Source organism: Meleagris gallopavo, chromosome 1 (genome assembly GCF_905368555.1).
Source record: "Meleagris gallopavo chromosome 1, MGAL_WU_HG_1.1, whole genome shotgun sequence".
Classification (NCBI taxonomy): Eukaryota; Metazoa; Chordata; class Aves; order Galliformes; family Phasianidae; genus Meleagris; species Meleagris gallopavo.
This window is the reverse complement of record NC_139404.1, coordinates 124144541-124165627: the sequence shown is the minus strand read 5'-3', so window position 1 is coordinate 124165627 and position 21087 is coordinate 124144541.

The following is a 21087-nucleotide window of genomic DNA, read 5'->3' as shown; positions in this document are numbered from 1 at the left end:
AGATATCCTGCCCAACTTCATGGATCATAGCAGAAACAAAAACTGAACAAAGTTTCAACAAGTACAAATCCACAGAATTCCTCTCCTTATTAAGACAATTATTTTAGACAGTAGTCCTTGAAGATAGAAAAAGCATCATAAAAGTGGAATAGGTATCATAAGGTAAGAAAACCTAGTTAAAAACTACCATAAAATATCTCATGTCTCTGATAAATTTCATCTCCAGAATTCTTCTTAAAAATGATTCATAACTCCTGATGTTGCATAAAAAGTAGCTTTTACTTGTACATATATACCTTAAAAGTATAATCTTCAAGCTGCAAAGTCAAATGCTCAAAAAAATTGTGAAAGATCAAATTATACATGTTACTGTAAAACTCCTTAAGTGCATGACCACCATAGTATAGTCATTCATTATGCTGTCAACACTGAAATCTTCTGAATGTTTTACTTTGCAATATCAAGAATTGAGGGTGAGGTCTATTGTTCAATTTCCTTGGTCAAATTAGACATAAAAACACATGCTTGGAAATAAGGATTTCTTTAATGTCATAATAAAAGCACCATTAATATAAGTAAGTTTCATAAAACATATATTTAACACTTGATTTACTAGAAGAAGTTGACACTGTGATCATCCATGTAGGATTAAAGAGAGAACATCTGGTATGCGATTCTCATTAGCATTTATTGAGAGCACAGACAGAAAAGGACTGAGAAACCTTAGGTATCATTTCAAGTTCTAACAAGTACTACACATATAAGATGACAATTCATAGGCTCATTCCTTCATTTCTTAAAATGTTTGTCCCTTCTGCTCCTTTTTTCTGAATCTTTTTGATGTCTTTCTTTCATTTTTGATTCGCTGTTTCAAGCCCCAGTTTACTAGGTTTTTTTCTGCTTCAGTTTCTCATCTTTTTTTCCCCCATTCTATTCATACTTGTTTTCTTTGAGTGTCACATTTCCTTTCTGCTACTCTACTACATTTTAAGCCCTGTTACAAAAGCAGGGAAAAAAAACTAGAATTTTCAAAAAGAAAGGTAATAACTAGTTTTACTTTACAATGTTGGAACAAAATACTTTCCTTTATTCTAATCCATAAGGATTTTTGTTTGTTTGCTTATTTGTTTATTTGCCTGCTTTTGATCAGCCTATGACCAAGAAATTTCAATCAAAATGGCCGAAGTTTGGCAAAATTACAAACAAAAAAATCAATTTCTTAAAAATGAAACTGATGGGGCAATGTTACTGTTTAGTCATTCTATGCTCATTTTGCTCAGCTGCCTCCTCTTTTCCATCTCTAAAATGACTAAGAAAAAGGTAAAGTTGACTTTTGTAAAGATTGTGTGTTTGGATCTTCGAGGAAAGAGGCTAATTAAAACCTGTGCATTAACATCTAGAACATGGTTTTAGGTATATAACTTCATTGAAAATTTCAGTCTTCTTTTCAAATTGCCTCTAAAAATGTCATTCTTTTTCTATGTGCACATTTTCTATACTTCTAAAGCCAATTATCCAGTGCTCACTCCATAGATCTAAATCTTTGTCAGCTATGTGTGTTCTAAAGAGTGAACTTTTCAGTTGAGTTTTACAACTCAGACTGACCAACTTTCCAGATTAACCACTGGAGACCAAAGTCCAAACACAAAAAATAGCATTAAATCAGACTGAAAATTGTAGGTGATACTCTCATCTTTCAGTTCTTAGTTTCAGATATCTTGTTTCATCATCTTATGTTTATTCCCTGCAATGTAATTCTCGAAATTTAACTTCCTTCACTCTGTAAGCAGTCCATCAAGCAACCACAATATACAGATAGAAAGCAGACCTTCTCCTAAGGCCTCTGTGCCTTGCAATTTGTTCACTCCATGCTAAAGGCTTTTTTGATATTAAAGTCTTTGAGTTTTTGAGGTCTGTGTTTGCTGCAGATTTATACTCTGCATCTCCAGTATGGTAACATAGAAAAACTGGGGAAAAAAAAACAAAAAACAACAGCCATGGAGCCACAGCACCATCAAGTGACAGTTACCTCTGTCACCGTAAATTCTACTTCATGAGTACATTTAAGGTGGTCTCACTTTTCCTCTCTCACTCTCTGTGCCATAGGAAGTGAAGGACTACTTTTATAAATAAATAACAACTGCATAAATAATTAAATTTAACTTTTAAAAATTATTATTTATTTTATTATTATAAATTGAGCTTTCTTTTACTACACCTTTTAAACTTTTGGAAACTGTTTTAGAAACACTATGACGTATTCTGCTCAGGTCAAGTGTCAGAAGGCTGCAGTCAAGTGACTGGGTTTCCTTTCCGGTCACCTCTGCTCCTAAGACAAAGTTAGGCAAACTAGTATTTCTGCGCTTTAGTTTTCTTGAATGAAGTGTGTAGATTCTTGCTTTAAGTGCAGATATACTAATGAAAGACATTGTATCAAGGAATTATGTACATCAGACTCCTTTTTCCATTTTGTTCTTTCTTTTCCATTTCTATAAGGAAACTGTGGGGGACAAACTGATAATAGCATCATGAGTAATCATGCAGAGACAAACAAGTATATTCACAGAAGCATTCTGAAACTCATGGTAGCATCCCTACTACTGTCCATATTCCACCAACTCTACAAGGCAAAGAATAGTTCATGTAATTGGAAGTCATTACAGGAATCACATGCAGACGTGCATTAATTCTTTGATCAAAACTGAATAAAATGATAGGGAAGGAATTATGTTTGGCTTTTGTGCTGAGTGGAAAGTAGATGTTTTTCTTTGTCTAATTCTTACACAGTGTGGTGTTTTCTAGACTTTGATTCCTTCTCTGATTACGCACACCAAAACACCTTAGAGCAGTGTTTTCTCAAGACAGCCAAGAAGCCTTTGAGACTGCCTTTTTTTCTCATACAGTCTTTCTGTTCAGAGCAAAGGACAGGAAAATCAGCAAAAATTACTTTTGTGTAAAACTGAGATACTTCCAGGTGGAATGTAAACCTAAGTCTACACTATTTTTTGAATAGGCAAAGCTCCTTCATAATGTCAAAGCTCCTTCATAAATGTCATACATATGATATAGCAGGATATAATGCAAGAGAACATTTTATTGGAGAAAATAATTACATTAGAAAATAATATAGAAGTAGATTTTATTGTACATATAAGTGTATATAGAACTATATATTAAAAATGTGTATATATATGCCATAAACATATGTATAATAACACAGTATCAGTGGCTTTTTCCTCTTTGTTACTCATGTTATTTTTCCAAGTACAATCGCTTAATAGTGGAATAGTGAGTAAGGACAGCATAAATATTTCATTCAAACACCAGAAGCCAACTCAGGAACTGGATGTTTGCCACCATTTATGCTCATCCTTGATATTGTAGAAGCCAAGATGAAAGAGAGAGTAATTTGAGTTAATGGCTGTTAGACGATCAGTAAGTAAATAATGTCAGACATTAACTGGATTCCTGAGGCCAAAATCTGCAATTCTGTTAATGTCCCAGACAGTATGACTGAAGTCACTGGGTATAATCAGAATCAAACCATATACCTTCCCTTGCGGATAGGGCCCTGGCATTGGCTAGGTAACTGGAGCTTGGAACTCTCCAGGGGAATACACGTGGCTCTAGCCATGTATATTCAGCTGACACAAAGCCCTCAGTGACAACTGCAAATGAAAATAGGCCTTGCCTAAGCCATAGTGTTCTACACAGTGTTTTGTAAATGGAGAAAGATATCATGTTGCTAAAATAAAATTTATATTAAAAATAAACCAACAAACTCAGTTTCTTTATCCCTTGGGAAAAGTACTGATGTCATGTTGGTAAAAATGACAATAAAACTGAGTAGTACCCAGATTCCAAAAACTCTTAGTGTAGATTTCTGAAATATTCTTTCCTCGCTCTGTTCAATCTGTCCGTACATCTGGTCCCAAAACGTGGTTTTTGATTTTTATATGGTTGGTGAGATGTAAACTAATATATTTTCTCTGCTGGAGTTAAAGCATCCAATATAGGAAAAAAAAAAAAAATTAGATCTCTAAGAACTCTGTGAAATAAAAGTGAGAGAATTTCCTACCACAATAGCCTAGGAAAATACAATATTTCTTCATCTTGAAGTCCACAAGATACCCCAACATCTCTACAGCGTTTAATGTTTAACAATTTAATGGAGTGGTAAGACCTCACTGTTACAACCATCCTCCTCCTTAAAACTTCATCCTGTTTTGAAGCTGTTAACTTTTTTTCAAAAGTAATCTGTTGAACTTTTGACTAGACTTTTTTAAGTAAAAAAAAGTTTATTTATTTACTTATTTGTCTGATTGTTCATTCATTCATCTATCTATCTATCTATCTATCTATCTATTTATTTATTTATTTTCTAAATATATCAGTGCTCTGGGAGTTCAGTAATAACCACCTTTCTTGAAAGGCCAGTCTCAGTTGCCTTTGCAACATACCAATTTTGTGTTAAGACACCTAATATTACATGTCATATTAAAGAAAATGACTTGCAGTCTGAGGAGAACCCCATTGCATCTGTCACTGTTTTCTCCTCTGATATTTGTACAGCTCTGATAATGTGTGTAGTATGAAAGTTGTAATCAGGTTGATTCATTTTATTGCCTCTCAGTTTGGAGTCTTGTATATGCTATATATATAATATGTTGTTGTGTCTCAACAACCCAAGCAGTAATTTGCCACCATAGCCACCCTAAAAAGCATCCTCTTAAGACGTTCTGGTTTAATTCTGAAAGGTTACGTTGTTGCTTGTTTAGGATATCAGAGACAGCATCATCAAAATTGGAAATTAACTCTGCATTTTAATCTGGTAACTCAATGAATGATAAACCATTACGATATATATTTTAGTGGGTTTTTTTAATTTGTTTGGTTTTTTTGTTTGTTTGTTTGTTTGTTTTCACAGTGAAGTTATTTTGACTTAAAAATGTGAATACTGAGTTTCTGATTGCTGTGGTTCTGCATGTCTATTCCTACTAGGCTGAAAGTGGATTGAAACATCCTTTAATCCCTGGAGAATAAGGTCCATAATAGTATTTTATTGAAGTGTGATTGAATGCCAGTTTCTTCAGCTTTCACCATGAAGTCTCTAGAGATATGATATTTTACAGATGCTTATTTTTATAAGCCAGAGCTTTGAGAAGACCCACAGGTACATATTTCTCAGTGAATTTTTGAGTGGCAGAGTGACAATCACCTTTGCGTAATACATTCCAACCATAAGACACATATAGTTCCTTTTCCTAAATGCCACACTTCTAATAGGGCTAAATCCAAGATTTATGCAGGTACTATAACACTGAGTTTTTCAACCTCTTATTTCTACAGTGATGGCTCAAAAATAGAATTAAGGGTGCTAAATTCAAGTTTGTAGACAATAGTCTTAGAGCAGGCATGGCACCCCAAGATAATAGAAAATGCCATGCACTAAAAAGAAGCTTAAAGCTCCATGCTACTCCATGCAGAGAGGAGAGCAGTAGGATGGTTGTTTCTTTCATGTCTTGAACTCTCCTTTCTGAAAATAGGTATATATGGCCTCTGCTGTGCTGATAAATTCCTGGTGATGTGAGAATGGAAAAAAAAAAAAGATCCTCTATGACTTGTGGCCATTTCCTGAGGTCCTGTTTGTTGTCCGAGAGAAGAGGACAAACCCTGCCTCATCACAACCTCCCTTCAGAAGGTTGTGTAGAGTACAATGAGGTCTCCCCTGAGCCTCCTCTTCTCCAAACTAAACAATCTCTGCTCCCTCAGCTGCTCCTCATAAGACTTATGCTCCAGACCCCCCAACAGTTTCGTTGCTCTTCTCTGGACACGTTACAGGGTCTCAATGTCTTTCTTGTAGTGAGGGATCCAAAACTGAATACAATACTCAGGGTGCGACCTCACCAGTGCCGAGTAGAGGGGGATGATCACCTTCCTGCTCCTGCTGGCCACACTGTTTCTAATGCAGGCCAGAATGCATTGGCCCTCTTGGCCACCTGGGCACACTGTTGACTCCCGTTCAGCCGAGCATCAACCAACATCCCCAGGTCTCTTTCCTCTTCAGGACCCCGCACTTGGCCTTGTTGAACCTCATTCCATTCACCTCAACCCAGCGATCCAGCTTATCTAGATCCCTCTGAAGAGCCTCCCTTCCCCCAGGCAGATCAACACCACCTCCCAACTTGGTGTCATCTGCAAACTTACTGAGGGTACACTCAATCCCTTCATCTACATCATCAGTAAAGATATTAAACAAGATGGGCCCCAGTACCGACCCTTGGGGGACACCGCTTGAAATGGATCGCCAGCTGGATTTAACTCCATTAACCACTACCCATTGAGCACAGCCCTCTAGCCAGTTCCTTACCCAAAGAAGTGTATACCTGACCAGAGCATGGGCAGCCAGTTTCCCCAGGAGAATATTGTGAGAGACCGTGTCAGAGGCTTTGCTGAAGTCTAGGTAGGCTGCATCAACAGCCTTTCCCTCATCTACCGGTCTGGTCACCCAGTCATAGAAGGAGATGAATAGAAGGTCAAGCATGACCTTTCAAGTCATGCCTTTCATGTCATGTCTTTCATGTGCCTACAAGAAGAGAGAAATACTGAAGCTGATCTCTATTGTAGAGAGATCTGAATGCCTTTCTCTGCCTTTTGTAAGTTTGTTCATGTCAAACCTTTGCTTTTGAAGGAAACTTCTTTCTTCTCCACTTTTGCAGTGTCTTGGCTCATGTTATAGCATAGAACAAGCAAGTTAGAGGACTCCTGAATAGAAAAAAGATTGGTGATCAGTGGTAACCAACATGGCTTCACCAAGGGCAAGTCATATCTGACAAACTTGGTGGCCTTTTATGATGGATTTATAGTGCCAGTGAATAAAGGAGGAGAAACTGACATCATCTGCATGGATATCTGCAATGCATTTGACACTGTCCCACACAATGTTCTCAGCTGTAAACAGCTGTCTCGCTCCAATTTTTAGGAGGGAGAGGAGGTTCTTTTAATATAACATACCAGGCATGAAATTAAGAAACAACGGTTCAAATGTTGGTCCATCCAGTTTGTTATAAATCCTAATCAGGGAGATGGGGAAGGGAAAGATGGCGACTATTACGAATCAGAGTGACAGGGAAGGGAAGGAGAGCGATAGAAAAGATATGAAAGAAGTAAGAATTGCATCAAGTCACCACCAGGATCCAGCAGCATTCCCATTGCACACTATTACGAAGGTCCAAGACAAAATCACAGCAGGGGGAGAGCAACAGCAGCGTGGCTGGCCTTGGGCAGCAAGCAGGTAGCAGGAAGAAGTCGCAGAGCCAATCCGGGAGGAAGCAGCAGGACTCAGGTAGCAGGCCTAGGAGAGTTCATCAGCATGCAGGAATTCTGTAGTGCGGAATCTGATGGTAGACACCTATCCTCGTGGTTGTTGATCCCTCTTTTATCCTCTTTTTTTTCCTGCCTACGTGACATCCCTGGATGCTTGAGCAAGAGTCATGTGAGTACCCCCTGAGATGGCCATCGTCCTTGAGATAAGTTCACACAAAAGACTGCTTCATGGCCATTAAGCTGCTGCTTATCTCATTCTCATTACCCCTGGCCTTGTCCATCTTTGTCCCTCAGACAAAGGATTTTGCAACCCTTGCCCAGGACTTGCTTGGACTTGTTCATCTGTGTCTCCAGAAAGCTTTGAGACAATGATGTAAAAGAATAATACCTTACAACAGCTTAATGTCCAACCGGTGATGAGTGGCACTCCTCAGGGATTGGTGCTGGGACTGGCATTATTTAACATTTTCATAGGCAACATGGACAGTGGGATCATGTGTACTCTCAGAAAGTTTGCAAATGACACCAGGCTGAGTGGTGCAATTGATACCCTAGAGGGAAGGGATGCTATCCAGATGTCCCTGTGCAGGTTTGAGAGGGGGGTCCATGCTAACTTCGTGAAGTTCAACAAGGCCAAGTACAAGGTCCTGCATCTGCGTTGGGACAATCCTAAACACAGATTCAAGCTGGGCAGAGAATGGCTTGAGAGCATCTCTGAGGAGAAGGACTTGGGATGCCAATTGATGAGAGATTCAACATGAGCCAGAAGTGTGTGCTTGTAGCCCAGAGGGCCAACTGTATCCTAAATTGCATCAAGAGAAGTTTGATCAGCAGATCAAGTGAGGTGATTCTTCCCCTCTACTCTGCTCTTGTGAGACTCCACCTGGAGTACTGTGTACAGTTCTGGAGACTTTAACACAGGACAGACACGGAGCTGTTGGAGTGGATCCAGAGGAGGGCCATGATCAGAGGGCTGGAGCATCTCCTATATGGGGGCAGGCTGAGAGAGTTGGAACTGTTCAGCCTGAAGGGGAGAAGGCTCTGAGAGGACCTTATAGCAGCCTTCCAGTATCTGAAGGGGTCTACAGGAGAGCTGATTAGGGGGTTTTTATAAGGGCATGTAGCAATAGGATGAGGGGAAGTGCTCTTAAACTGGAATAGAGTTGATTTAGATGAGATACTAGGAAGAAATTATTTACTTTGAGGGTGGTGAGACACTGGAACAGGTTATCCAGCGAGTTTGTGAATGCCCCCTTCCTGGAAGCATTCAAGGCCAGGCTGGATGGGGCTTTCAGCAATCTGGTCTAGTGGGAGATGTGCCTGCCTATAGCAGGGGGGTTGGAATTAGATGATCTTAAATCTCCCTTTCAGCCTACACCATTCTATGATTAAAACAAAAACAAAACCCTAAATCTATTACAAAAGAAAACTCTATACAGTTTAGAGACTGATGAAACATTTTTTGCTCCACAGATTTGCCAGTATTGTTCTGTAATTGTCATGGAGTCTGATTGAATGAGCTCACATTCAACACGCTCTCGAGTCATATTACTTGAATAATTTCAGAAGATGAATATCTTCTTTCAGATGTAAATATTGCTCTTAATTTAGAAATGAGATTTTCAATTGTCTGACCTTTATTACAGGCTCCCTTTTTTTCCAAAGAAGTAACTGACTTTTTAACAAGAGAGTGTCACAGAATCACAGAATAGCCAGGGTTGGAAGGGACCTCAAGGATCATGAATCTCCAACCCCCCTGACACAGGCAGGATCACCAACCTCCTCATTTAATACTAGACCAGGCTGCCCAGGCCCCATCCAGCCTGGCTTTGAACACCTCCAGTAATGGGGCATCCACAACCTCTCTGGGCAACCTGTTCCAGCACCTCACCACTTTCTCTGTAAAGAATTTCCCCCCGACATCCAATCTAAATCTTCCCTCCCTCAACTTAAAACCATTTCCCCTTGTCCCGCTGTTATCTACCCTTTCAAAGAGTTGATTCCCTTCCTGTTTATAGGCTCCCTTTAGGTACTGAAGTCACCCTGCAGCCTTCTTTTCTCCAGGCTGAACAAGCCCAGCTCCCTCAGCCTGTCTTCACAGGGGAGCTGCTCCAGTCCCCTGATCATCTTCATGGCTGTCATCTGGACCCTCTCCAACAGCTCTGTCTTTCTTGTATTGAATGTGTCTAACCTTTTAATTATACAATAAGGAGGAAAACAATTTATATTAGGAAAATCAACATAATGTTTATTAGAGTCTAGCTAGAAAATGAAAATAACTTAGTTGTATACATAATTATGTTTATCTTAGAGAAGAATACAGCGCTCATATTTACCGTGAGGGGATCTTCTATCACATTTAGAGTCCAAAGAAACTAATGAATGGATCACAGTAATAGTAAGAGAAAGTGAAATAAATCATACAGCAGAAACAGAAGATGAAGTCTAAATTCATTATCCATGCAGTATAATTGTTTCACCTAGTACACATACTTTAAAAGAAAACCTTATGAACTGAATCATGCACAGTGATGAGCATTGTTTGACAGGCTTTTCTAGAAGCATGAGGGTGCATTGCCTGGGGCTGATCTTACCTAATGTCATACAAGCCAGACACACAAAGAATGGTCTGCGATTTTTGTAGTAGGTTTATTCATGAAGTTTCTAAATCCACAGATCACTCACAATCCAACAAGTTATTACTATATTACTAAAGTATGTGAAATGTCATAACTGAATTCTACTGTTTTGAATTCTGTGAGGACATTGTTATTGCTTATAAAATATTTTAAATCTTTTTTTTTCTCCCTACATGGGACTCATGTGTTGATGATATTGGGAAATCAAAAAATGTATCTGAGAAGTGTGGAGCTTGGGAAAGAGAAAGATTGAAGAAGTTGTACAGTCGAGATTTTGTAGGAAAAGGTAACCAGATTTGTTCTTTAAGAGAAAAAAGATTCTCTCTCTACTACCAGAAATTAGTACTAGAAAGTAGTATGGCACTAAAAGCAGTATGCTTAACCACTGACAAAAAACTGACAAAACCACAGTGTTGGCAAACATTTCTTTCAAATCTTACTAGTATTTTTAGATGTCTTGATATCTAATAATATTTCTTATTTGAGCTATTGTAAATTAAAATTATTATTAGAAGGTGTCACATATGTTTCATACAAAATTAGACTTCTTAATTTGTAAATTCTTTAAATATAAATCACAAAGCAGAAATTTTATATCCTTTAAAATAAAACCTGATGCTTATTTAGCATTTATTTGTTCATGGCTTATGCTGCTTACGTATCATTTTCTTAATTGAAACTTGCAGTTCTCAGGGATGAACCACCAGTTATTATAAATAATATCACTTTCAAAAAACTCTAGCAACCTGACAGCCTTACTCAGACATTATTTGGCCTCGAGGTTTTTAGTCCTCAAAGCTCTGAAGATGTCTTTCAGCATGTACAGCTCCTTCTGCTTGTTCAAATGGTTGAATGAAAATGTGAAGCAAAGAGAAATCCATATAAAAAACCTCGCTCTCATCTTGTTTATCCTATTGTGATAGGTTGACCTTAGTTGACCAACAGCTAACTGCCATGACAGTCTCTCATTTCCCTACCTTAATAGGAGAAGTAGAGAAAATATAATGAGAAAACCTCACGAGTTAAAGACGGGGAGATCACTCACCAATTACTGTCTTGAGTAAAATGGATGAACACTGGGAAAGATTCTTTTTTTTTTTTTTTTTTTTTTTTGCCAACTAACGACAGCAGAGGAATGAGAACTAAAAGTAATCTAAACCCAACTTCACTCAATCCACTTTCATTGCGAAAAGCAAGGGGACAGGGTTCCTGTCAGTTCATAATCCTTCAACTCTGCTGCTCTTTCCTTCTCATACTCTTCCGCAATTCCACTGCAGGCCCCACACCCAGCATTGCTCACAACACAGCTCTGGCAATGGTGGGTCACTCTGCAGCAGCTGCAGCTGCTCTGCTCACAGAAGCCATCACTCCTGCAGCCCTCTTTCTACTAGAACTTTACCACATAAATCCAGTATAACCTTAGCATAACAATCCAGCAACATTTTGGAGAGAGATGCAAATTAGTCATTAATTAATTGGAGTTTATACAACTCAATTGTAAACTTGGGGGTCAATAGGAGGATCAGAGATTGGCTGAGTTTGGAAAAGATTGCTGAAGCCCATCCAAGACTGCTCAAACAGGATCATCTAGAGCAAGTTGCCTCCTACCATGTCCAAGCAAATATCTCCAAGGAGGAAATTTCACAGCATCTTTGAGCAACTTGTGCCAGTGCTCCAATACCTGCACAGTAGAGATGGGTGTTCAGATGGAACCTCTCATGTTTTCTTGTCTCTTATCCTATCACTTGCACCAAATTGAACAATAAAAATACTCAGTGATATAAAGCCAATAAAATTATCTGGAATTTTCCCATTAAAGACTGTCTGCATGCAAATTAGTACATAGAAATATGACAATTTATTAAGATTCCTGAAGTTTTTAAGTACTCTAAAAGCTTGCTTTCAGGAAAAAGATGGAATAAAGAGAGATTTCAGAAAGCTTGTACGTGCTCATTTTTGGAATTTTTCTCCTCGGGCGATTCTATGAAAATGGTACACACAAAAAAGAATTATTACCATTATTATAATTATTATCATTTAATAAGGAGAATATAAACATGTGGATATGTGTGGATCTTGCTGTTTCTGTAAGTGGCCGTTGGATAACACTCACAGTTAGACTGGCAAAACTGTGCCTCAAAGAGAAAAGCAAACCATTTTTAAGGCATTGTTTTGATACCAGGTGACAATGACTCCTTTCCAAAAGAGAAAGAGAAGGCTGTTGTAGTGATGTTTCAATAGATACCAGCCCTCCTACAGTTGCAGACTCAAAAGCCATAGCTCCTATGGTACAATATGCTTTATGTTGTCAAAAATGCTGAAAATGACTAAACGTATCTCTGCATGTTCCTTCTTACCCATGCTATTACCAAGCCACAGAGAGGGAGGACGAAGAGCAAATTCCATTCAAAGTAAAGAGGTGAGATTCTTCAGTTCATTACTTTTACTGTCACTGAGAATACTATATGCCTTCTTCACAGTAGGCTTATTCCATCTTCAATGCAACACCACTGTGTATTGGCAGAAGTGTATTCACTTGCTGGGCTACAAAGCTATGCCAAGGGCTCTAGTGCAAATCAGATTTATTTATCTTAGCCAGCAGGTATGGAGGATTAACATTCCTCTATATTTTGAGTCTGAAAATGATAGAGTTGATTCAAAGAACATCCTCAAAACTCACATTTTCAAGCTGTAATGGGATATGCACACTTACATTCCTTTTGACTTTCTGTTTGCATGAAGTCCTAAATGGACAGTTAGATCACACAACTGGGGATGGGGGAATCATATTAGCAGGATTCACTGGCATTGTTTAGACTGTGTTGGTTTTTACTATCAAAATTTTTGACACTAACATCTTCAGACCAGTCTCATTCATCAGTTATATATCTTCAAAAACATCACCGCAATAAAATGTGTTTATATTTATTTGTTCCTGTTTATGCAGATGGGGTAATTGTTTTCAAGATTCTATTCAAGTTTTAATATTTCATTTAAAAAACAGGGCCACTGTGCCATAGCTGTCAATTATGAATTTTAATGATCATAAAATAATATGTACATTTAATAAATACGTTCCAAGAACAGCAATAACTCAAGATGTATTTTACAGTAAAGGAAACTTTCTGAATTTCAAGTTTTTATATTTTGGAGTAATTTTTATTGGAATTTATCCAACAAAATATTTCATGACAGAAATACATCATGGGAATTGATAGCCCTGCCTGAAAATGTGTAAGTTGTGTTTTTTTCCTGGAAGAATGCATTGGAAGTATGAAGGAATGTATCCCAATACTTGAAAAGTCTCAGTGGAAATGTAGTTAAAGAGAAGAAAATTTGTTTAGTGAACTGGAATAGAAAATAACAGATAGAACTTTGGGTAAAAAAAGGCAAATGAGTGTACTCTTTGGTACCACTGTCAGCAGGGAAAGAATGTGAAGCTGAGATAAAGGAAGAGCCAGACTGAAAGTAATATAGATCAACATTGATCTCAATAGATATAGATCAAGTCACATTGTTTTAAGTCCTGGCTCTAACCTGAAGTAAAAACAGAGTTATAGTTTTGAAGGATCTTGAATGAAACTGGGCCCTTTACACAAAGCCCACCTCTAGACTCAAGACATGCAAACTAAATCTGATTCTAAACTTGCTGTTTCGAATCTGCTTATGGAGTTCTTCTGAACAAATACTTTCAAATCCAAAAGCTGTCACACAGGAAAGTGACAGAATAACATTGATTACCACATGAGGGTACCTGCATCCACTCTTTTTCTTAGGTATTTAATATATATAGATCCAGAGAGAAGACAAAATTTTTCTTCTTTATATATATACCATAAAATTTTGCAAAAATAAAAAAAAAATAAAAAATCTAGATGTGATTCATACCATACCATTTGTGAAATAACCACAAAGTACCACTACCTTGTCATCACAGGCTCTGCAAAGTTCTTAGAAAAGAATCAGATAGAAAGGAGAGGTTTATATTTCAGTTGGAAAATGTATTGCACTATCCCAGAGTTTAGAAGTGATTTGTTTAGTACTTTATATATCTTCAATCATTAATCAATAATTTCAACATAGTAACAACACATCTGATATTTTCTATGACATAAATGGTACATAAAATTATCTGGTCCTATCAGATCAGAGAAAAAAGCAAAACCACCCTACTGTCAAAAGAAAATATATTAGTGGGAGGAAAATCTTTACCATGTTTCCAACAAAACACAAAACAAGTTGGCCAAACAAAAAGAGAATTGCAGTGAATGGTAACAGATTGATGAAAAAAGGTATTACAATAATTAATATCTTTCAATTCCTACATTGCCGAAGTCTTAATGAAGACTTTTAGCAACTTGATAAGGATGAGGATAATTATCATATATAAACTTAACATCAATAACAATTTTTATGATACTTAAAATACTAGCCATCTTTAATCAACATTTATAGTATTCACACACATATTATTATACACATAACATGATGAAATTACACTTTCAGTGTAAACTTCAATATTTTGAGCAGAGTGTTAGAATGTTTTCTGTTTGGATGACCATACAAATTAGCTTCAATCATTTTTCTGTAGAATTTAGCAATGCAAAGTGAGGGGAAATAACTCATCATTATCCAGGGGATCAGGCCCAGCCAGCACGGGTTCATGAAAGACAGGTCATGCTTGACCTTCTATTCATCTCCTTCTATGACTGAGTGACCAGACTGATAGATGAGGGAAAGGCTGTTGATGCAACCTACCTAGACTTCAGCAAAGCCTCTGACACGGTCTCTCACAATATTCTCCTGGGGAAACTGGCTGCCCATGCTCTGGTCAGGTATACCCTTCTTTGGGTAAGGAACTGGCTAGATGGCTGTGCTCAAAGGGTAGTGGTTAATGGAGTTAAATCCAGCTGGCGATCCATTTCAAGCGGTGTCCCCCAAGGGTCGGTACTGGGGCCCATCTTGTTTAATATCTTTACTGATGATGTAGATGAAGGGATTGAGTGTACCCTCAGTAAGTTTGCAGATGACACCAAGTTGGAAGGTGGTGTTGATCTGCCTGGGGGAAGGGAGGCTCTTCAGAGGGATCTAGATAAGCTGGATCGCTGGGTTGAGGTGAATGGAATGAGGTTCAACAAGGCCAAGTGCGGGGTCCTGAAGAGGAAAGAGACCTGGGGATGTTGGTTGATGCTCGGCTGAACGGGAGTCAACAGTGTGCCCAGGTGGCCAAGAGGGCCAATGCATTCTGGCCTGCATTAGAAACAGTGTGGCCAGCAGGAGCAGGAAGGTGATCATCCCCCTCTACTCAGCACTGGTGAGGTCGCACCCTGAGTATTGTATTCAGTTTTGGATCCCTCACTACAAGAAAAACATTGAGACCCTGTAACGTGTCCAGAGAAGAGCAACGAAACTGTTGGGGGGTCTGGAGCATAAGTCTTATGAGGAGCAGCTGAGGGCAGAGATTGTTTAGTTTGGAGAAGAGGAGGCTCAGGGGAGACCTCATTGTACTCTACACAACCTTCTGAAGGGAGGTTGTGATGAGGCAGGGTTTGTCCTCTTCTCTCGGACAACAAACAGGACCTCAGGAAATGGCCACAAGTCATAGAGGATCTTTTTTTTTTTTCCATTCTCTCATCACCAGGAATTTATCAGCACAGCAGAGGCCATATATACCTATTTTCAGAAAGGAGAGTTCAAGACATGAAAGAAACAACCAAGACGTAACAAACAACCAAGAAGCAACAAACAGGAACTGATGAAATGGCCACAGGTTGTGCCAGAGGAGGTTTAGGTTAGACATAAGAAAAAACTTTTTCACTCAGAGAGCGGTCAGGCACTGGAATGGCTGCCCACAGAAGTGGTGGAATCGCCATGCCTGGCAGTGTTTAAGAGGTGCCTGGATGAGGAGCTATGAGATATGGTTTAGTGCTTGTGGTAGCAGTGGTAATGGGAGGACAGTTGGACTAGATGACCTTATAGGTCCTTTCCAACCTTGTGATTCTATGATTCTCTGATTCTGTGAAAGAAGTTTTAGCAGAGAAACTAAGTTCAAGACATTCAGTTAATGTTAAAATCATTTCCAAAATAGTCATGCTTATGATACCTTTAATTTTGACTCTGTCCTTAACTTAGGATGCATATGAGTTACTTAAAGATTTCATAAATAGTTAGTAAATTTAGTAGGAAAAAAAAAAAAAAAGAATTAAATCATGCAGGATTTTTAAAGAACACATTAATAATCAAATTCACAGTTTGATAATTGAGACATTGATACATATTACAAAAACATGCAAGGACTTCAGAAGGCTTTAAGGTTAGCATTTGTTCTTCCAGGCACTTTCTCACTTAGTTTTCTTTTGGAGATTGAATAATAGCGAAAATTCAGGTGCAACAGCATTCTGGGCAGTCCGGAAAATATGAAATATCTAGAATTTTGGAGGGAAAAAGGAAATAAATGAAAAAAGTAGGCAACTCAAAAATTCACCCTAAAATAATGAAAATTATTCTAAAGAGGAATGGGTAAATTTAGAATTCTACTTTCCAAATCATTGAGAATTGTGTGAACTTGCTGTAAGGTTTCAGTATACCTAATTATTTTGTAGCAAAGTGCATCTACACCTACACGTTAGCCCATAAAGAATACTCTAACTGTGTTATAGTTGGATGACTCGATAAGAGAAACAGACTGGGAATACAATATGCTCTCATTTTCTTGAAAGTGCTGTTTCCTTTTGATTTAACTCAGAAGTTTGAAAATTGTCTAGGCAACCCCAGTTTTCTATTGCCTATTAATTGTTTTCTTTTTGAAATGAAAAGATGTCAGGGATGTGACTTCAAATTATTGACCTTTGAAGTCAAAAGGCACAGTTATTACCATAAAGCCTAATTATCCCTTACAGCGACTTTCACAACTGCTAACTTTGCTTTGAAGAAATTATAGTTCTTGGTGCTTAGTTAATGATAAGAGTAAGCTTGCTCCAGGAGCTGAATTAGAGCAGGTGACTAACTTTTGTTTTTCTACAACCTTGACAGGATTCAGGAACACATTGGAACAACTCCAGATTCTCAAAGATGGAGACACAAACACTCATCAACTATATTGCCGATTTTCACTTATATAGGGCACACATCTAAATTAGTGTCTGACTCTACCTCAGTAGTAGTAGTGTAGCCCCTTTGAATTAAGGGTCTGCACATAATGAAAGAAAGCTTTCATTTTCCCCCCCACAGATATTCATCCATATTTCAGGCTCTGGTGTTATCATAGTTAATGTCCAACTGAAGGATGCTGTATTCATTACTGTATAAACATCTTTTCTAAATTGTGACCATTGAGAAGATTCAGGTAATTGTCTAAGATTAGAGACAATTATGATCTTCCCTGAAGTTTTTTTCTTCTTAATGAATACATTACTTGATTGCAATGGACTGGCCTTTAAGAGCTGACATAAATCTTATGAGCAGTTTTATTAATTATTTTTACCCTACTCATTGGATTTGTTAATTCACCTCAGGCAATGATGACTAGTTATTAATCTTCCCCTTATTCCTGAGACTATATTTTATTACTATTGACTTTTTTGCCAATTAGGTGTTATAATATTTTGCAAACACAAGTGGTCTAGCTATTAATTTAGTATTGAACTGAATCTGTAGGTTATGTTGGAAGAAATTCTGTAATTATTTTGTTCTTTTACGTATACAAGTCCAAGTAACTAAAACGTAGAATATTTTACGTATATGCACCCTGATTTGAGGAACACCTATTGCAAACATTGTGGATAGCTGATAAGTGTAGTTCAAAGAAAAGATGGCCTGTGTAGAGAGATTCAGTCATTATCGGAGTAATTCCTGAAGAGAGAAACCTGATAGTAGACAGATAGGTTGGTCTTTTCTCCAGAGGGGAGAAGAGCAGATATTTTCACTTATTTTCACCTTGAGAGGTGATAGATGTCCTGTCCCTGGAGACCTTCAAGGTCAGGCTCTGAGCAATCTGATCTATTTGTAGGTGTCCCCTTTCATTGCAAGCATGTTGGGTCAAATGTTGTTTAAAGGACTCTTCCAGCTCAAATGATTCTATGACTCTATGATAATATATTGGAACTCCATGTGATCCAGTTTGTACCTGTTATCCTTTGTCCTGTCTCTGGGCACACTGAAAAGAGCCTGACCACATCTTCTTGACACCCACCCCTTAGATATTAATAAGTGTTAATAAATATCAGTCTTCTCCAGGCTAAAACTTTCTCCCAGGTCTCTCAACATTTCTTTGTAAGAGAGATGTCTCATTTCACTCATTACTGTCATGGCACTTTTACTGGGCCAACACTCTAGTATGTCTACACATGCTTTGTACTGGGGAGCCCAGATGCACTTGTGTCACAGAGTTATTATACCACTTTATGCCCGTGACAGGGGGGCAGTAGGTCCCTGGGCCCCCCCAGCCCCAAAAAATGGGAAGGAAAAGGGAAAAGGGGTAGGGAGATGGGAGCTGGGCTCAAGGAAGGGAAAAAAAAACAGAAGTAATGCTCTATGGAGGAAAACTTATTTTACTAACTATGATATCGGAATGCACAATAACACAATATATTAGAATGTAATTGAAATTGAGACTTATAAATCAAATAAAATAGAAGAGAGAGAGAGTTCCTGAGACTGATCAAACCTGAAAAGCTTGGTATGGCTAGGAAACACACTCCAACACCCCCTGCAAGCCCGTATGAGCCCACCCAACCAGGAAGGGCCAGATCCCATGACTTCTGCGATGTACAGGGATAGGTACCCAGAATTGGAGCATTAACACTTTAACTCCCAGTGCATTACATGATGTTATGATGTGGAACACCAAAAACCAAAAATCACAAAACCATGACAACTTGGTACCCCAGGTGTGACCTCACCAGTGCTGAAAAGAACAGAAGGATCACCACCTTTGATTTGCTGGCAGCAGTCTTCATAATGCAGGCAAAGATATAATTAGCTTTCTGTGCCACAAGGGCACAGTGCTAGTATGTATTCTACTTGGTGTCCACCAGGACTCAATATTCTTTACTGTCTAGCTTCTAGCTGGTCAGTGCTGTCTGTACTTTGTCCAGGATTATTCCTGTGCAGTAGGACTTTTCACTTTCCCTTCTTGAACTTCATGAGGCTGCTGTCTACCCATTGATGCAGCCTGCTGAGATCCCTCTGGATAGCAGCACAACCTTCTGGCATATCAGCCACTCTTCTCAGCTTTGTATCATCAGCAAAGCTGTTGAGGATACAATTGTACCAAGATCATTAATGAAGATGTTAAACAGAATTGGATTCATTACTGGTATTAATATATATAATATATATCAGAAATGGTATTATGAAAAATTGCAGAGTATACTTTTACCTGAAAATAATTTGCAGTAACAGTGAGCAGCAGTTCTCAAAATTTCATCACATTGAGGAATGCAAATGAATGAACTCCAGTAGTAAAAAAAATGAAGAAAAATGTAGTAGGAAAGATAATAATCTGTAGCCTTATTTAGTAACTTAAACTTTCCATTGAAGTAAGCCATTTTTTTCAAATGACGTGTGTTTAGATCCCTGAGGCTCTGAGGCCACAGCTCATTTTTTGTTGCTAGAGACTGACACATAAGACTAATGTTGGAGAAAATGCAGAAAAGTGAAGAAATCACAGGAGTAAAGGCAATGTATCTGTCAGGAAATAGTGTATAAACAAAAGCACCCTATAAAGTCTGCGTTCAAGTACAATGCCTTTAGGGAATATGACCTTAGTAAGCACAATCCATTATACCCTTATAGTTAGTATAACTTCAGAAGTATTTACACGTAAAAGCTTGCATTTTCTGTCACCAGTATTCTCTAATAATTAGAAGCAGTACACTTTTTTGTTTTGCTCATGTGACCTATGCTCCAGTTACACTTCAAAAATAAAGAGCTACTGGTGTTAGCAGAGCCAGACACCCTCAGAAAAAATTGATCTAAGCAGATTCAAAAATCCCACCATGCCTGTGGATTATTTTTTCTAATTTTCTGTTATTAAAATTTGTTGCTTTTTAAGTATTATAACACTTGTTAGTTCACTAGAAGACTCTAAAACCCTCTATAATCATAATCATACAATAATGATTTCAAAAATCAGCACTGATTATCTAATACATTTCGTTTTGGAATAGGAACATGAGGAACATGACTAATAATGTGATTCATAATACTATGTTTAAAAATTCTTACCATATGGAAAAGGAAGAAGAGACAGCAAAATAGAGGAAGATAACATTGATGAGAAAGACAGAGAAATAGAGTCATACTCCTTCCATGCTCATAATCTCAAAGGAATAACTTGACCTTATTTATTCTGCACTGCAAAGTGCAATATACAATTCTGCAAGTGCTCCCAGGTCTGAAGACCTAGGAGTCCATACAACATCTGCAAATTAGGTAACCTAAGAGGAAACTATCTTCTTAACTAGAATATTTAATCTAAGATTAAAATTTTTTTCTGTTTGTAATGCATAGGTTTAGATATTTTGAATAGGTACACAACATCTGCGAAGTGGATGATATCATACTGTAGATGATATCTCCTTCTCCTCTTTCTAGTCATGACATCTAGTGTGATATGAAAACAAGACCAGACTATATACATTCTTGCCAATGTCCTCTTGTAGAAGATCCATACCTGTAGCATTTCCCAGTAAGAAGAATTAATAGCATAAATAAAAATTTTCTTATAAAATTTATTACAATTAGCTGTAATGAATTAATATAATAGTTTTCAGTAAAATCCAAGATGATTTGACTTTCTGTACAGGAAATAAATCTAACACAAGTTACGTTGCAGTCAAAGCTGATATTTTTATATGATCTAATCCAGTAAGGCAAAATTTGGGATTTCACGAACCATTTTCATTGGAAAGAGGTACTGCAAAAGATGGGTCAAGATCTTAATTTGTTGAACAGAAGAAATAGTTACCTTGATCATACCACCAAATCAATTTCAGCCATAACTTAACCTAAAAGACTTCGTTGCTGTATCACCAGGGCATTTATGATTGAACGATACCATCTGGCAGGTATGTGTTCTTCTCCACTGTCTTGCCTCCACCATCCCCAGAACTATATCTAG